Source organism: Orbicella faveolata, unplaced genomic scaffold (assembly GCF_042242905.1).
Source record: "Orbicella faveolata isolate gen_17 unplaced genomic scaffold, um_ofav_v1 contig_12, whole genome shotgun sequence".
NCBI lineage: Eukaryota > Metazoa > Cnidaria > Anthozoa > Scleractinia > Merulinidae > Orbicella > Orbicella faveolata.
Genome location: NW_028301539.1, coordinates 6,628,197 through 6,645,000, shown reverse-complemented (window position 1 = coordinate 6,645,000; position 16,804 = coordinate 6,628,197). Strand labels below are relative to the sequence as shown.

Genomic DNA, 16,804 nt, shown 5'->3' with positions numbered 1-16,804 from the left:
TCAGAAAAAATAGTTGTCTTGGATGCTACAAGGAACTCAGACACGGTGTTTTGAGTTGTTTTGGTCACGTACCAAATCTCCTTTAAATGGAAGGAACCTGAAAATAATAGTTAACTAAGATAGAAAAACTTCAAAGAGATAATAATAAACCATAGAGGAACAAGGATGGTCAAGGATGGCAAAGATTGACACGGATTGCAAACGACCAATTTGAATAATTTAGGCTAAACTTTCAAGATGTGCAAACCGTGATTTAGCTCCTTTAACTAGATCAGGTGGCGACAGAAGAATTTTTGAAAAAAGCGACAATCGCACGCGGAATGGCAGGTAATTGTCAAGGGGTTACAGCCACAATCCCTGATATCTGTAATCCCTTCAAGAAACATTGGAGCATACCATTAGGAGAGTGACATGACAGAAAGAGACACACCTAACTTGCGCACTGCAGTAATGCTCTATTCCAATGTTAGGTAGAAGTGTAGTCATGTCTGTCATGGCATTTAGGAATGTACACACAACAACACATTACGGCAAAGGGCGCCTTACTTTTGCATTACGATGGAGATTTAGGGGATTCAGAAAACAAACTTGCAAGCCTCATAAATTTTATAAGTCTAAAGGTGATGCATGCTCTTTTGTACATGTTTTCTATTAACTTGGCATTATTCGCAGCATGCGGACCACCGAGAAAACGCCTATCATCTCTTTATTAGCACTAAACCATGTGCTTGGGTACGAGTTTTATTACGCTCGAGTGTCTACCCAAACATTTCACGCAATTTTGTTCACTTAGTTGTCGGTTCACTAGAATCTGGAGAGGAAGTCGCAACCATATGCTCTTGGCGTCTTTTTTCCCAAGAAGGAAATAGAGTTCTTGCCTACCCTTTACACAGGGGAGCTTTTTCGTTTTTGAAATCCTGCAGAACTAGAGACATTCAGTGATGCTACCGACAGTGGTAGAACCGTTATGGTATAAAGGCAAAGCTCTAGTTTACTGCAGAGATCTTACAACAGAGGCAGACCGGAGAAGCAATATTGGCTTAAGTTCCTTGGTATCACTGCATAGCTCTCTTGCATTCGGCCACTCGGGCTCAGTGATTGCGACTTAACTTAAAATGTTTGTTTACCCACTTATTTGTAAGCATGTAACAATAAATATCGTTATTGTTGTTACCCTTCAGGTCCAGATTCTTGCTGGCTGCGACTTCTTTCGAATTTCAGCTTCGAAGCAAGCTCCTGTTTTAGTGTTACGCTTTTCCTTGGGTTATGTAAACCATTTCCACATTTTATCTAACAGTTTTTTGTTTTTTTGGAGCAGCAACCTACGCCATTTCTCCCCGCGCTGCTCGCATGGTAATTTGCATAAAAAGCGGATGTGACGACAGGGACAAGTGATACGTAATAAACAAACGGCTGGAAATCGAGCGTATATATATGAATCCGATGGCAAACAATTTTTTAATAAAAAAAAATATTGAATTTAGCACAACTTATGAATCGCAGCTTTACCATACTAGGTAGCAGAATGTATTCACCAAATTTGAAGGACGTAGCTGGGCTAGACGACGCTCAGTTAATTTTTAATTTTCCATACATTTGTCTAAGAAAACATTTCCCGCGAACCGCGTCTACCCAGCCAAATTTACAGACAAATGTATAGAAAATCAGAAAAATAAACTGAGCGTCTTCTAGCCAAGCTAAATCCTTCAAACTTGGTGAATACAATCTTCTGCCTATATATTATTTTAACTTTGCGATTCACAAATTGCATAAAATTCCATTTTTGAAAGAAGTTATTTGCCATCGGTTTCCCATACAAACACTGTATTTTCCTACCCGTCAAGATGGCGTCGAAAACCGTAATTAGGCCTATTTGTTTGATGCCATTATTTTAATATCAACTGATATCAAAAGAGAGTGGTTGTATAGGAACCAATCAAAAAGTCGCTGAAAAATATTAAAAACTGTCGTGACCCAACTTATGTTATATTAGTGCATTAAATGTACTAAGCCTCCATTTTAAATACCCGACACGCAAAGTCTGTAATTATGGGGGAACCTTTTGTTTTTTTAAGAAACACCTAAGAAACTAACTTCAATAGACATTCTGAATAATAATAAAACTGGAACTGACATGACTTCGATGTGTTTGTTACTAAAATTAGTATATCGATAAACTGAATGGCTCTCGCCGTCACTTCATCAGTTCCTTCTCACTGTACAATAATGTATCCCATGGTTTTGATGTGTTTGATGCCATTATCTGGTGAGTGTGTTGCTTCATTACCACAGGTGTTGGAGTCACCGTCTAGCCCTCCTGTACCAAATCCGGTTCTGGAATCAGAGGATAAGCAGTCGTTTTCTTGGTTACTAATGATGCCGATTCTTGCTTTCGAATGGTATTCAGAAGAACCTACAGCATTGACCCCTTTCTTGTTACATTGGAGCTGCAATGAGGCCTGAGGACCAATCAGCTTCTTCCAGGTGTTACGGCCCACTGTAGTTGCGCGGTACTGCCCGTCAGCGATACGTGAGTACAGAGAGGTGGCCTGCCTGGTAATGACAATGAAGTTTATCTGTTGGCCGATCTTCATACCAAGACAGATCTTGGAAAAGGATGTGTTCCAGTAGGTAGGTAGCTTGGTCTCTTGTGTGTCAAACCCAGTCTTCCCTCCATGAAGGTTGAATTCATTTTTATCGCTCTAGTACACCGAGCTATAATGAAAAGTGCTCTAGGAAAGAAAGTAAAAAATTCAATCTAACCCTCAGAGTTATCCATCACTGAAATATTAGACCTTTCTGGTTTCCGGTTTTTCCTGTTCTTCAATATGTATTATTACCTAACATTATTATATTGGTCAAAAACTTGTCACAATGTCAATATATCAGACTGTCCTGCTATCTGTGATCCTTAGATAATAGTTTTTTCTATGATCTACGTTGTCAAAAATTATTTGGAATCGTACTCAAGAAGACTCGTCCGAGTTCCTGCGGCAAAATGCTGCACAACCAAAGCTCATCAAGCGGTGAAAATATTATTCGCCCACGGTCTGTTGAAAAATAATGCAGCTGTAAACAGCCCCTCAAATGAAAAAAGTCTGCATACGAGCCAAGTGGTCCATCATAGCCTGTGTACAGCCGCCCCTCCCCTCCAAACAAAATCCCGATTCTTTTTTTGGAGGGGAGGGGCGGCTGTACACAGGCTAGCCCATCAGGCCGGCGCTTATCTCCGATTTCTGTAGCATGAAGCGACTAGGAAATTTTCCACTCCCCCCCCTGGATGGGATGCTAGTCCATCGCAGGGTTACCCCCAGCATTAAGTTCGCCGGTAATTCCTCGAATAGCGAAAGTAAAATATAGGTTAATTGACGTCTTCTTCTGCCATTTAATTTGTTGCTGAACAATGTCTGAAATCGGTTATGTGACTTCAACTTATTTTATGTACTGCATTTATACTTCTTCAGTTTCTTTTCCTAGCGTTCCATTCATTTTATAACATTGTCTCTTTCCTTCCGAAGAACTTTTAACACTTTTTAAATCTTTTAACTTTTTTTAGTCCATATGGGGAAATGCTTTATTGATTCTACAAACATAAAATTTTGATGTCATAAACAATTTTCTGTTCAAAAACTATCCGAATAGAAAGGGTTGCGTGAAAAATCAAACCTTGTGTTGACATTGGCAAAATTAGGTACAAAAACGTCTGCTAAGTCTTCTCAAGAATAACAAATTCATGTCATTCCAGCTAAAATATCCATAGGTTTACAAATAATGATTCTCGGCGAGTACGAGTAGAGGGGTGATTTATGTGATACCTTGTTTCAGTCAATCTTCATGACCGGTGTCCATCCTCCATCTCCACATCCAAAATTTCCCATGTGACAGAAAACAGAAGTTGGTTTTGAATCAATGTAGAGCGTAACCAGCTGACTCACGTTGGGCCTGTTGGATGTAAATAATAACAAAAGGCACTGAATGGAAAAAATTGAGATTGAGTTGAAAAAATGTTGAAGAGTTATATTCTGCGTTCTTGTTAATATTTTATTTAATGCTTAAGAAGATAGTGTGCATCGTTTCTATAAAGAACTGCAGCTGGTCTATTAAATATGACGGCGAAAATGAAAATTCTAAATTTAACAAATCGAATGTGGCGTAGCGTTGTCTGTACTCTTATCGACAACGTTATGCGTCATCACAGTGGTCGAAATGTTGTGGACTTACTCGGCTGCGCCCCGTGAGTCCACAACATTTTGACCACTGTGATGACGCATATCGTTGTTGATAAGAGTACAATATCAACGTCAAAGAAAATGTTCTTTTTTTCAGAGCGTGGCCAAGAGCGTGACATATTGACGTCAGCAGCGTTGTCTGGACTCTTATCGACAACGACAAATTAGCCAATCAGTTTGCGAGATTAGTAGCAATCGAGGTAAAATACGTATTTCATTGATCGAAAAATTGCTTCCCCCTAGTTTTGAATGAGCTCCAATTAGTTGGCCCTCTTTCGTGAAATCTGATCTGGTTTTAAAGGCTGTTTTAAAAAGTTTATCTCAAAACCCAACTCCAGTTATGGACAGTCAACAATTAAATTTGAAAACGCAGTGCTTTTCAATCAATTTCAATTTCAATCGTTATCATATAACTGAGATTGACTAAGAGAAGGCCAATTTATCGTTAACTTTTAATTTTCAACCCATGCAGTGCAAATTAAAGCAAGTGTCTGAAATGGTCTCAGTCACATAAAGCACGAGCAATTTAGGATCTTCTTTCAACTTGTACTCGCCTTAAAGCTGGTACATTTTTGAGAGAATTTTAAATTATCGATCGTGGCGTAAGTCCTTAATTGTACACGTATTGATACGATTACCTATACTTTAAATACTACGGACTTTCGACAAATCGGTAATCATAAAAACTTCTTCAGATAACTTTCCACTGAACAGCTGTTGCATAAGTGGAAAACTAACTGTGCAAGTGTGAATTTTCAACGCAAAGGTATCGGAAAAGGTCCATGCAATTGAAACTTAAATGTCTAAACAACAGAGCCTTGCCAGGATTGGTTTGTTGGTAAAGTAGCTTACTTGTAACTTACCTGTATACGTCGTACAGTTCCTTGCAGGACGCCAGAGCTGAGAAAAGAAAAAGTATGATATAAAATAACTCGAAAACGCTGTGGAAAGAAATTCATATTTCCGATGCAGTCCCATCGGTGGACCAGGAAAGAGTAATTTTCTCCCCTTCACAGCACTTCTCGTTCTCCCAGACTTTCACTCGTGTTTCTATTTTAAAAAGCAATTGGATTATGAGCTAGAGATTTCTATCGAGTGATAGTTGACGGGCGTTCAAGGGCGTTGCCCTAGTCAACTATCACGCATAGAAATCGGGAGCGAATAATTTGATTGTTTTAGGATAAATCTATTAGTCGTTTCTTAATTAAGAACCGCTGACTCTACGATCTCTGAAAAAAAGTTCAGCTGACATGCGCAGACCAAATGGAAATAACTCTCACCGATCATAACGATCACTGGGATGAAGGGTTAGGTTTAGGGTTAGGGTTAGGGCATTTTTTGCGGTTACTGGCTTTAGCCAGTCACCAATATGTCATCGGGTGCGTAACCAAGCAAGGAAGCAAGGAAGCAAGGCAGTAATGCAGCAAGGCAGAGAGGCAGCAAGGCAGCAAGGTAGCAAGGCAGCAAGGCAGCAAGGCAGCAAGGCAGCAAGGCAGCAAGGCAGCAGGGCAGCAGGGCAGCAGGGCAGCAGGGCAGCAGGGCAGCAGGGCAGCAGGGCAGCAGGGAAGCAGGGCAGCAGGGAAGCAGGGAAGCAGGGAAGCAGGGAAGCGAGGAAGCGAGGAAGCGAGGAAGCGAGGAAGCGAGGAAGCGAGGAAGCAAGGAAGGAAGGAAGCGAGGAAGCAAGGAAGCAAGGAAGCAAGGAAGCAAGGAAGCAAGGAAGCGAGGCAGCCAAGGAGCGAGGCAGCCACGAAGCGAGGGAGCCGGGAAGCCAGGGAGCCGGGAAGCCGGGAAGCAAGGAAGCAAGGAATTATGAAAGGAAGGAAGCAAGGAAGGAAGGGAGCAAGGCAGCCAGGAAGCCAGGAAGCCAGGAAGCCAGGAAACAAGGGATCCGGGAAGCCGGGACAGGGTAGGAGATTTGCAGGGAAGCAGGGAAGCAGGGAAGCAGGGAAGCAGGGAAGCAGGGAAGCAGGGAAGCAGGGAAGCAGGGAAGCAGGGAAGCAGGGAAGCAGGGAAGCAGGGAAGCAGGGAAGCAGGGAAGCAGGGAAGCAGGGAAGCAGGGAAGCAGGGAAGCAGGGAAGCAGGGAAGCAGGGAAGCAGGGAAGCAGGGAAGCAGGGAAGCAGGGAAGCAGGGAAGCAGGGAAGCAGGGAAGCAGGGAAGCAGGGAAGCAGGGAAGCAGGGAAGCAGGGAAGCAGGGAAGCAGGGAAGCAGGGAAGCAGGGAAGCAGGGAAGCAGGGAAGCAGGGAAGCAGGGAAGCAGGGAAGCAGGGAAGCAGGGAAGCAGGGAAGCAGGGAAGCAGGGAAGCAGGGAAGCAGGGAAGCAGGGAAGCAGGGAAGCAGGGAAGCAGGGAAGCAGGGAAGCAGGGAAGCAGGGAAGCAGGGAAGCAGGGAAGCAGGGAAGCAGGGAAGCAGGGAAGCAGGGAAGCAGGGAAGCAGGGAAGCAGGGAAGCAGGGAAGCAGGGAAGCAGGGAAGCAGGGAAGCAGGGAAGCAGGGAAGCAGGGAAGCAGGGAAGCAGGGAAGCAGGGAAGCAGGGAAGCAGGGAAGCAGGGAAGCAGGGAAGCAGGGAAGCAGGGAAGCAGGGAAGCAGGGAAGCAGGGAAGCAGGGAAGCAGGGAAGCAGGGAAGCAGGGAAGCAGGGAAGCAGGGAAGCAGGGAAGCAGGGAAGCAGGGAAGCAGGGAAGCAGGGAAGCAGGGAAGCAGGGAAGCAGGGAAGCAGGGAAGCAGGGAAGCAGGGAAGCAGGGAAGCAGGGAAGCAGGGAAGCAGGGAAGCAGGGAAGCAGGGAAGCAGGGAAGCAGGGAAGCAGGGAAGCAGGGAAGCAGGGAAGCAGGGAAGCAGGGAAGCAGGGAAGCAGGGAAGCAGGGAAGCAGGGAAGCAGGGAAGCAGGGAAGCAGGGAAGCAGGGAAGCAGGGAAGCAGGGAAGCAGGGAAGCAGGGAAGCAGGGAAGCAGGGAAGCAGGGAAGCAGGGAAGCAGGGAAGCAGGGAAGCAGGGAAGCAGGGAAGCAGGGAAGCAGGGAAGCAGGGAAGCAGGGAAGCAGGGAAGCAGGGAAGCAGGGAAGCAGGGAAGCAGGGAAGCAGGGAAGCAGGGAAGCAGGGAAGCAGGGAAGCAGGGAAGCAGGGAAGCAGGGAAGCAGGGAAGCAGGGAAGCAGGGAAGCAGGGAAGCAGGGAAGCAGGGAAGCAGGGAAGCAGGGAAGCAGGGAAGCAGGGAAGCAGGGAAGCAGGGAAGCAGGGAAGCAGGGAAGCAGGGAAGCAAGGAAGCAAGGAAGCCGGGAAGCAAGCAAGTAAATAAGCAGGTAAACAGGCATGGAGGCAGGCAGGCAGGGAGGCAAGCAAGCCAGCAAGTAACTAAGTCCGTGACTATTCGGAAGCTTTCGGAACAATGTTATGAAGTAAAATCGAAAACATACCGATATTTAATAATCGATTTTCACCTCTAAAACGCGAGTTTTAATGAAAATAACTACTTTTAACAGCTTAGAATTCGAGTTTTGCGTGGAGTCTAGCAGAAACATTGCCCCGCGGGCCGGCCCCGCGAATCTCCACGATCTCTTCTCGCTGACCGCTGCGAAGTCAAAATGTACGACAATGCAGACTCGTTTTTCCATGTTCTTCGACATGACGTGACATCGTTTGGATATGTTGGTGAGTAGCTGCATTGCCCAAAAATATGTCTCACTATTTTAAAGAAAAAACGAAGCTCTTTCAGACTAAGTTAGCTGTTTATAACGGACAAGTCGCGTACCAGAACGCATTTTCAACAACTTGGAATAGACTAAATGTAGAGTTCTCCTTTTGGTGTCTTGTGTCATGTTAGCTTTCAAAATTTCGCGACATATGTTTGTTTTCTAATCAAATCGCGTTCTTATTACTCTAAATGTAGAAGAAAGGAAATACAAATACGACGTAAATCATGAGAATCTTTACTTTCAAAGTTACAACCCTATCTACATGCCGCGCATTTTTGATCGATATCAGGGCGATTTGGGACATCGAAAAGCAAACAAATTGTGTTGAAAACAATTAATGAAAGATTGATTCAGCTTAACTTAATGTTTTTGTACAGTCCTATAAGTGGTGTCCGTAAAGGGCTTCTTTTCTAGGGCTTTATTCGTTTTCGCTATTTCTCTGTGTAGTTGATATTAATGAGGGGCTGCTCTTAATGTCCAGTAATGTTAGATGCACAATACGTCTGAGACGTATAATTCCTCTTCTTAGGTAAATAGAGGAGGGCTCATACCGGTAAAATGCTCGTAAAGTTAGCGCACTAATCGGCCAATATTCAGGGGCGGATCTAGGGGGAGAGTGCAGGGGGTGCGCACCCCTTCCCCCCCTGAGTTGAAGCCTTCCTCTTAAAATTTGTTTACCTCACCAGTCAGTTATGCCATTCCTTAATTGTGCCCTCCCTCCTAAGAAAAATCCTGGATCCGCTCCTGATATTTGTGAGTAATAAGTCGAACCACTTTGCGTTCTCGGACTCCCAAGAGAAGTGTGCTCTTATTGATACAGTATAGAACAGATATTTAGAAGAAGGTTAACAATTATTACAGCTTTTTTCAAATTTATCCGAATATACAGTTTACTCGAGCACGAGCGACCATCTCCAGCAAATGCTTCCTTACAAGTACAGTTATGTCCGCCAACAGTGTTGCTGCAGTTTGCATTCACGTCAGTTATGGTTGCCTGTAATACATTCATCGACGTCTAGATAACAAACAGCAAAGAAATAAAGTAACCTTTGGCAATGAGAAACTAAAAATGCTCTCATACTCAGAGAGTAAACCAGGAGTCCGTAATCTTATCACGCTAATCGGCCAATATTCACGGGCGGATCTAGGGGTGGAGTGCAGGGGTTGCGCACCCCTCCTCCCTGAGATGAAGCCTTCTTCTTCGTATACGCTTTTAAAATTTGTTTACCTCACTAGTCAGTTACGCCATTCCTTAGTGGATCCGCCCCTGATGTTTGTGAGTAATAAGTCGAACCACTTTGTGTTCTCGGACTCCCAAGACAAAGTTTATTAAATATAAATTACTATATCCTTGGTACATCTTGTAATATCATCTCTTTTCTTAATCAAAACTCCTCTGGGTTCCATTCCGGAGCTCCCAGCGCACTCGTGTCAGGAAATAAAGGCGAGCGAAGGCAAAGACACCATTAGCGGCAAGTATTGGCTTGATCCAACCGGGAATGGAACAGCAGTTTGGCTTCATTGCGACATGAACTTAGAAGGTTTTTGGCAATCATCTTTCATGCTAGTCGTGTATAACGTTTTGAGTATAGCTTTCGTTTTGTTGCTGTTGATTGCTTCTTTGTGTAACATTAATTAATTGAAACTCCTGGTTTACTCTTTAAGTACGAGAGCATCTTTAGTTTCTCATTGGCAAAGGTTGGATTTTTTTTTCCCGTTTGTTGTCTAGACGTCGATGAATGTATCACCGGCAACCATGACTGTGACATGAATGCAAACTGCACCAACACAGTTGCCGGACATAACTGTACTTGTAAAGAAGGATTTGCTGGAGATGGTCGCTTTTGCTCAGGTAAATTGACTTTACACCAAAGCCAGAACTGAAAACTGGAGTTCCCCAGCTAATGTCAACTTTTAAACGTTGTGTGTCAAGTATTATTTTTCTTTTAGATATCGATGAGTGCAAGAAAGGAGACCATGACTGTGACGTGAATGCAAACTGCACCAACACTGCTGGCGGACATAACTGTAATTGTGAGGAAGGATTTGCTGGAGATGGTCGCTCGTGCTCGGGTAAACTGTATATTCGTATAAATTTGAAAAAAGCTGTTAACCTTCTTCTAAATATATGTTCTATACTGTATCAATAAGGACACACTTCTCTTGGGAGTCTGCAGGCTGATGAGCTGCCCGCGGAAATTTCATGTTCTAAAAAGAATACTTTTATTTCTTTTCAAGGATTGTTAACGAACACCAAGCCCTCAAGAAAACAACATCTGCCAGGCCGGGGAAATTTCAGTTTTTAGGGACCTTAAGCAACGACGACGACGAGGTCGAGGACGACGCCTAGTGAAAAATGAATTTATATTTTACAAGCGAAATTCGCGATTGTATAGATTTGTTCAGTACGTCAATGGCTCTAAAAACGTGCTTAAGCTAAATATACAACGACGGCGTTCAGTTCCAAATGGGAATACTAAAAATTAGCCGTCGTCGTCCACGTTCCGTAGACGACGCGGAACTTGGTCATTTCATATTGTTGTTTTGCAGAGGACGGCAAAGAAATGCATTGTGGCTGCAGTTCAGCCAGATTGTGTATCAGCGGACATTTTTCAAGTGCTAGGTAACCGCTCACTAGTCGTGCTTTCCGTCATCTTGTGTTTTCGCATCGCGTGGTGCTTAGATATAAAGAAAATCGTTTTCCATCGGATCGTATCATGTGTTACCGAAGACCTAAACGGTGAGAAACAGTTTTTTGTACCTTTTGCGAATTGTTGTGAGTCTTTTTCTTGGCGATGTGTTAGTATATAAGTTTATATCTTTTCATTTTTGTCATCCAGATTGTTATCTCGGGTAAACCGTACATCTGTGTAATTCAGTGTTAAGGAAGCAAATTGTGCCGAGCAGTACTCGTTACCTGTGAATAAACGTCGTTTTGGGTTTGAAACTCTTCTGGTAAAGTTACCTAGAAGCAGCCACATGTATAGATTAAAATTTACAACGCATGTGCACAGCTATTGTTCTACTCATTAAACCTTTTGTTTGATGACGTTCTTGTTGCCGTCGTCGTCGTGGTTTGCTGAATCTCCCTAGGTACTTGTTTTGCTAAAGTTGCGTAATAGTTTTGTACCTGCCCCGGTTGCTCAAGCGTCGTAAGTAAACACGTGCCGGGTCTGAGCGGAAATGTTCGGGTCTTGCCTCCTTGGTGCGGTTATTCAGTTCGCACGAATTTTCCCCCACGACGTAGTTATAGCTTTGACAAGTGAGTTCTCTTTCACAGCTGATGTCACACTCGTGAAAGGCTCCTACGGACAACTTTTTAAAGACGAATCCCTGTAGAGCCATCCCATTTATGCTCCGCTCCTCTCTGCATTGCTCACCAGCAGATACGCAGTCCATAAAGAAACCGGTGACGAAGAAGAAACATGGAACAGTCCACAGCATTTTCCTGGTCTATCAATTTGGGAGAGATTGACCCAGATATAAAATTATGAATTCAAGTGAAACATTCATAAAATTCAAACATCGTTCAGTTCGCAAATTTTTAGGGGCTGGATACCAAGGCTTCCGTTTTTCGTGAATTCCCTTGCTTCAAGCGAATTGATAGGACTCCTAGATTTAACCGATTTTCACGAACCTCCGCCAAAATGTTCCTCGATCACTGTTGCGCTTAACTGGCATTTTAAATACTTCCTCACTTAGGCCCTTTCATGTGACGAAGATCGGAAACGCTTGACACTCTTTTGTAGTCCGTCACCTGGTAATTAATATGGTACAGATTGTTTGGTCGTTCCCGCGAATACGAAGGCAGGCAATTTAGTGCAGCAAACATTGTCAGTTTTGCGTTTAAAGGCCAGCATGCGTGCGCTTACACATAGGTTAAATCTTTAAAATAATTATCCCTTTTGATTCTACATTTTATTTGCTTTACTTTTTTGTATTATTATTATTATTATTATTATCATATATTTTATTAGTTTTTGTTTTTATAGTTTTCTATGGTTCTGTAAAAAGCAACACGAGTACGAAATATTCTCTGAAAGAGTTCATCCTAGCATCTTACGTTTTCTGTATTCAGTTTAGCTTTGACCCTTGCACAAAAATCTCTCAAGCGCTAGGCTCTTTGTAGCTGAGAGATAAGACGATCCTTGCACCTATATCCTAGAAGTCGGAACAAAACACAAAAACAAAACAAAACAAACAAACATGGCGATGTCAAGACGGTCGAGAATTTCATCTTGTTTTTTTTCTCCACTTGGTAACCACCTCGAAGGAAGATTTTGCTGGTAAAACATAAACGAAAAGTTGTCTCTTCCTAGGTGATAGGACCTTCCTCCCTCCATGTCACCAGCCCCTTACACTAACCTTTCTGCTGCCTACCTTTGGTTTTCTTCTCCACGATTTTTGCGGCAGCACAAAAAAGGGATCGTAGATTCCTGCAGGTGTAATAAAATATAAAATATGGATTAAAAGATATGCATCACTTTCTCAATAAAGCTGTTAATTTTGGTCAATGGCAGGATTACTCGCTAGTACCTCGTTGAACGATAGCGGTTCTTCTAGATGCTGTGATAGTCTTGTATTGAACTGCTTCCCATGCACTTGCTCAGCCTTAAATGAGCATAAACAGCTGGCACCAGCTGCGTAAAGCTGTTATATTGAAGCCGGAGTAAATGGTTTTTGTGTGCGGACGTTTTTGAAAAACAACGTGATCATAAACGGGAAGTTGAATTTTCTCTTCTGTGGCGCCTATTGTCGTCTTTTCACTACAACAACTTTATTATTACATGTATTATGACTCGCATATTTACAATTTTTACAGAAATAGGTATACAGATTAAGTTAAAAATGCTTGATAATAGAAACAACGCGAACCCGCAGGTAGCCTGGGCTAATCTAGGCGGGTCACATCTATATTTAAATTAAAATAAAACTTCGAATATTAAAAGGAGGGCTTCGCAACTCATTTGTGGAACTGGGGTGAAAGCGTGCCAGGAGCAAGAACACTTCCAGCGACCAAGGGAGACAGAGGAGAGAGAGCCTGGGAACGAGGTTGCACTACCTCCTGTTCACGTCCGTGTTTCTAAAACATCTGCACTTAAACACTTAAAAGGGAACTATCGTGAACATTAACTCCGACAAGTAAAAACTTAAAAGACATACTTTGAGTCTTTGATTGATTGATTGATTGATTGATTGATTGATTGATTCAGTGAAACCAAAGTCTGAAGCTACAAAAAGAAGAGTGTTATAATGGGTTAGGCACAGATGTAGTGATGACAAATTGAAAAAGTCTCGGAGACGTTTTCAAGCTATTAATTTTGTGGTCTTGTCGTGCATAACAGTCACTTAAACCAGCACCAGCTTGTTCTCTCTTCATCGCTTCAATGACAAACAAAGTTATGGTTGTGGCTATTTCCAGCTATTTCTATGTGATCGCGTAAGTCCTTCAAGTTGTATAATATGTGTGTGTGTTGTATATGTTTTGTTGTTGGTGTTCGTACTTTTTTTATTTGTTTATAAATTTTCAAATTACTTACATTACTTACTATTCAGAACTCTACTTTCTACAATTTTCTTCTTTCTCTACAATACTATACTTTTATTACAATACTATAATTACTTTCAGAATATATATGTTATTTGCCGGCTGGGAGGTCCGTATGGTGAAAAGCTGTGACCGAGGCAGCGTTTTCAAGCCCGAGGTCACAGTTTTTCCCTGTACGGACTGACCCTAAGCCGGCAAATAACATGTTTATTTTTTTTTTTGCTGCAGTAAATTGGTTGTACAGATTACAAATGGATTTGTTTACGCAACTCTTGTCATTGAATCGTCTTGCGCGCCGTCTACTAACGATTTTTAAGAAATCTCGGCAACGAGCGAGTAACTCAGATAGCATTCTCGTCCCCAGTGCTACTCGTCTTAAAATGTCGTTGACGTTTCTCCGACCACGTGACCAAAAGAAACGGAGGCTCTGGGGACGAGAATGCTCAGATAGTAGACAAAGAAGGATGTGTTAAAAAAGAGATTTTTTTCGAACTACTTTGTGCTAGTTGCATTTATTTCACCAGTTAAGTTCTCCAAAACTGTTTTTGCAGTGTGAAATTTCGTGAGAAGTTTGAAGTTTTACTACAAAAACAATTTCTGTCAGTTGTAGCTTTTAAAATCACTTCGTCACTTTTCTACCGTAAATTGAATAGCAGAAAGCGAAGAAATTCGTTAAGTGTATTCCACAGAAATTCTTCTAAATGCAGCAACGATCAGAGGTAAACTGGACTGCAATTGACTCAATTTTACGGCGAGACTGAAACACAGGATTACGCGCCATTACGGCGCCAAGCTACAAACAACCAAGCAAACTCTCACAACTTCAAAATACTCAATTGAATTTACTTACAGTGACTTTCCTTGCCATTTTAAAGTGAACAGAGATGAACTTGCGTTGACTAATCGTCGATGGATGAGTAAAAAAGGCAAAAGATTGACGATTGCCACTAACGTTTAGAAGCGAAATCTAGGCAGCAAGAAAAAAATCCGGCCCGTGGGCTTTATCGAAAAAGCTGGACCGGTCAGGTGCGTATGATTAGCCAATCAAACTCGAGGATTTAGGTTCTTGTTCTGGTTGTTGTTGTTGTTGTTATTATTATTATTATTATTATTATTATTATTCTTGTTGTTCTTCTCCTTCATCTTTTTGTTCTTCTACTAGTGCGATCAATAAGTGAATTGCAGAAGAGGAAGAGGTTTAATGGTTAAAAAATTACCCGATGTACCAATTCTTTGTACCAGTACCTTACCTTTATTCCAAGTGACCGTCCGCCATTCTTTGTTTCATCTGAGAAATGACTTCCTCGACAGCCATCAACCTTTGATCGTGATCATTAAGCTTCAGCTCGATTCTAATGAAACCAGGGGAGTAAAGAGGCAAACAAACCACAGACAACACTGTGCCTGGGTTTAGTGATATAAACCATCGTTTTTTGAGGAGTTTTTGAACATGCACTTCGAACGAACTCAAAAATGAGTCGCAGACACCTTTGTAACTTTGCATCGCTCATCAACTTGACACTTCCTTTGAGTATCAGAATAAACAAAAAAATTCCTTAAAGAACATTGTATCACTTTCAGCAATTTGTCATTGATGTCTTTGGGTACATGTTTTTCTATACAAAGGGAAGTAAGAGTGGTTTCAAAGGAGCTCATATCTCACACTGGGAATAAGATCTTGGACCGTGGATAATTTTACGAGTATTTATTTTGCGCTTGAGGTTGGAAAGCGATATTCAGAGACGAGTGTTAATTAGACACTGCGCAGCAGTAAACACGAAAATAGCCGTATTATTAACATAACGGAAGGACGTACTTTGAGTATATAAGCCCGAGATCTTGACTCCACGGACCGAGCGCAGCGGCATCAGTACAAATTAAAATAGACCGAGGACTGAAATTATCCCAGCACTGTCCTCAGATAGTTCAGTTTTTAAGAGATATTTATAAATCTCCTTCGCAGCCACTCGGACCGAAGTCACTCAACCCTCCCCGTCCCACGGGGCTGCCACATTTACTTGGACTAATTTGTGCCTAGGTGTTGTATAAGCTGCATCAAATACAGCGTACCTTGCCGTCTTGATGTTTTCTTTCGATTCCCAGGAAAATCCTGACTGACCATTGATTGGTAGAAATTTTGGTGCAGACCTCGGCAAGGAAATGAAAGCAAGGCGGGTTCGGCCCAAACGGCTGCATAGAAGATATTAATTACAGGGTGGCAAGAAGATCTGGATTTTATGTTCGGGTGGCAAGGGATTGTCTTGCCACGAGAACACAAAATTCATATCTTCGAGAGAACGTGTAATGTTCTTTTTAGCGGCTCCTGCGCGCCAGACGCACGAGCGGAGCCCAATGCCTTAGAAAATTTGGTGACCCATGGATCTGAAAAATTTAGTCGTCACGTGACTATCCGTACGTACGTCCGTACGTCCGTACGCCAAGACCGATAATATAAGAGAGTATCACCATTACCATAGGTACTTCAATACAAGGTATCCGCTAACCGTACTAGTATCACATGATTATATCAAGGGTTTAGGTTAAAAGCTCATCGTGGTCGATCGCGTCATTCGAGTTTTTTTTAAGTTCACTGCTGACCAGGTACTGGTTTTTCGATTGGATCGCAGGCTCAAGCAAGGCCGGAAGAAGGAGGGACGAGGGAAAGGCAAAATGTCAGCGCGATTTAACCCCTGGCGCGTTTTTTATTTTTCTTCCAACACATTCCTTGCACAGTCGTCTCTTTGATATTGAGTACGTAATTTCTACAGTCTTGGAAAAATTCGGTATGTCTATTGGGCATAGTTTGTTGAAATTTAACTGGATAAAAGTAGTAAGACCACACGCTGAATAATTATATGTTCACAATTGATCATTTTTTGAGTTTCTGATCCAAGAAAAACAAATCATCTTTTTCTTTTATGGTTAACTTATTGCAGTCATCAGCAGTTCCGCGTTTTGGCTTGGCTAAATCTACATATTATTATACAGACCAAACAAGACCAATTTAATCAAAGTTACAACACTTTCTATTCTCCATAAAGGAAGTCCGATGGCTAACATTACAATAACGCAGTTCTGCATCGTTCAACCTACAACAATAAATTACGACTCTTTAAATCGGCACCGAAAGGCAAAAACCTGCGATTTGAGCACTATAAAATGCAAGCCTTCAAAAACATGCTCATCTGATCCAAGAATTGTTTATTGGCTTTCGTAACTGTCACTTTAATAACAATTCGCCGTCTCTTGAGCTATTTTTGCTCAAACTCACCGCTTTTCTGATCCGAATTAGTGAAAACATTCACTGTTCCTACTCGGCGCTGGTATAAAAGGTTACTGCACTTG

At 42.4% G+C, this 16,804-nt stretch overlaps 1 pseudogene across 1 annotated transcript; it reads right to left on the bottom strand.

Annotated features, from left to right (window-relative positions):
* Positions 1 to 1,439: 1,439 nt before the first annotated feature.
* Positions 1,440 to 5,516, bottom strand: LOC110046871 (putative skeletal organic matrix protein 5; annotated as a pseudogene). Its single transcript, XR_016203843.1, has 4 exons — positions 5,510 to 5,516; positions 5,093 to 5,129; positions 3,816 to 3,942; positions 1,440 to 2,732 (listed from the first exon to the last, which is right to left on the bottom strand). The product of XR_016203843.1 is annotated as a putative skeletal organic matrix protein 5 (transcript).
* Positions 5,517 to 16,804: the final 11,288 nt, after the last annotated feature.